A 2558-nucleotide genomic window follows, 5' to 3' on the forward strand; every position below is an offset into this window, starting at 1 on the left:
TTTCTGAGAGTTCGCTTTTTGACCAGGACTGGCTAACAAAGGCGAAGATGATTCGGTGTTTGGCCCCCCTCCCTGAGGGTTTGGAAGATCTGGTATTGGAAAAGATGCTCGAGGTCGCACCTTGCCCGAAGCCCTTGAAGGAAGATACCGGGGGGGGGGGGATAATACGGGCGGACGCGGGCCCCATCGCTGCCTGTTCCAACCGAGGGAATGAGCGTCTCCATGAAGGAGGACAACCGGGGGAGGAAAAGGACTGCTTCCAAGGATCCGGAAGCCGAAGCCTCCAAACGAGAGAAGAAGTCTCCCACAGAGGGTCCCGCCTCGGGGGGTGCTTTTGCCGCACAAAGTCCGCGGGGGGATCAGCCCTCCAACGAGTCATAAGTGATCCAAAATACTTTAATAGTAAAGGTATGCTATCTTTTTTCTGAGAAAATAACCACCGCATATATGTTGCAGTTTGGGCCTTAGCCCCTCTCAGATGAGCTCGTCTTCGGGGGATCTTCTTCCAGAGATGATGGAGAGCGAAACGCCTCCCCCGGACTCCTCCGCTCGAGAAGCGGGCGACCCCGAAGTGTCGTCACGGAGGGCCTCTCCGGATCCGGTGAGGCCAGAAGATAATCCCATAGACCCCCGAAGTCCCCAGCGTCCGGCTCCCGAAGAGAGCAGACAAAAGAGTCCGGCACCATCTGGTGTGCGGTCGGACATTCCGAGGGAGTTGGTGGGGCGAGCGGCCATCTCAAAAGAACACCGTATGCTGATGGGTATGGTGACGGAGAGAATCTCCTCCGCCGAAAGCGGATTACATGAAGCCTTTATGAGTCTACTGACAGGCTTTGAGGTACGTGAGATAATATGTGATAGTACTGCACATGTTAGGTGTGCCCTGTGTAGATAGTAGCCCCTGAGACTCTGGTTGTCATCGAGAACGGCGGCGAACAGAGGATCATATTCTCAGGCAATAACCAGATTGCCCCTATGTGCAGGTGGTGGAAGCTTCGGTGGCTAGCCGGACTAGTGAGTTTGCCAAATTAAAACGGCAACTGGATGCGGCAGACGCCGACATCGAGCTTGTTAACAGGAGGCTTGACGGGGCACAGGGTAAGTGTTATTATCTGGTGAACGCCACATAGTAAGAGCAGCATGATGCCAGTATCTTTAATATGTTGTGACTGCAGATGGAGCTGCCTCCGTGGAAACCTTGTGGCAAGAACTTGCCCGAGCCAAGGAACAAGCGAGGATTAGTAATGCCGCTGCTTTGAAGGCGGCCGAAGAGTTGAAAGCCGAGAAGGCCGCACATTGCGAGAGCTAAGAGAAGATGGCCGTAGAATTAAAAGACACTGCCGACCGTTGCCGGGTCCTTGAAAAAGAAAACCGAGCAAAGGCAACGGACCTTGAGAAGGCCACGACGGCGGACAAGGACACCCGTTCTGCTATGAGAGCGAAGAAGGAGGAGCTGCGGGAAGCCGGGGATATTGCGGCTGGGAAACCCTTCATGTTACGGAGGAAGTTCGAAGATCCACGGTATGCCCCTCTGGATCGGCTGTGGAGTTCGGCAGATGCGTATATGGATTTGGCGGCGAGCGCTGCCGATGCGGCCAAGTACTTCCAAGGTCAGACAGATCGTGAAGTGGACAAGCTGTTCTAGTCGCAATTCCACATTCCAGAGCGTCCGCTTTCATTGACTGACCAGCTAGCCGAATGGGCCGAACTGAATAGGTTGTCCGGACTCGCCATGAGGTCTGTTGTGGATCATCTATGGCCGGAAAATCCAAAGCTGAACAGCTATTTCAGCTTAGTGCAATAGTTCCTTGGTGCGGTGCCGCGCATTAATGCGATGAAGAGGTCGGCGTGCATAGAAGGCTCGCGGATGGCCCTTGCCCGTGTTAAAGCATACTGGGCAGAGATGGACGCTACTACTATTGCGGCGCAGGGTTCGGCCATAGGCCGAGTGGCTGCCGAGCACTATTTCGAGGAGGTTCTCGAGGGTGCTCGTTTGATAGAGGCCCAGTGCTCGAAGAATATTATGTTTGAGTGATATGTATTCTCATTGTAAACACAATGCTTTTATGAAGTTTTTATAAGGCTATGTTTATACTTTTGCCTGAAAGTAGTATGATGCCTCCTGTGTGTCCGTTTATGTATACATGTGTATAACCTGAAAGATTGCAGCCGTCGGCTTCAACCCCCACGCATATAATGCGGAGGTGCTCGCAAAAAACACGTGTTCACACTTAACCCAACGTCTTGGTCCTATTAAGGAGGTGATAGCGTAGCGAGCGAGACCCCCTAATCCAGGACTCCCTCAAGACGTCTCCGCTCCGTACGTGTGTTAAACGCGGAGGTGCCGTCCGTTCGGCGCTAGGATCATCGGTGATTTGGATCACGACGAGTACGACTCCATCAACCCCGTTCTCTTGAACGCTCCCGCTCACGATCTACAAGGGTATGTAGATGCACTCCTCTCTCTCTCTCTCGTTGCTAGATGACTCCATAGATTGATCTTGGTGATGTGTAGAAAATTTTAAATTTCTGCTACGATCCCCAACAAGTAGGTCACA

This window comes from Triticum urartu, chromosome 7A (assembly GCF_056163025.1).
Source record: "Triticum urartu cultivar PI428250 chromosome 7A, HENAU_Tu73, whole genome shotgun sequence".
Lineage (NCBI taxonomy): Eukaryota > Viridiplantae > Streptophyta > Magnoliopsida > Poales > Poaceae > Triticum > Triticum urartu.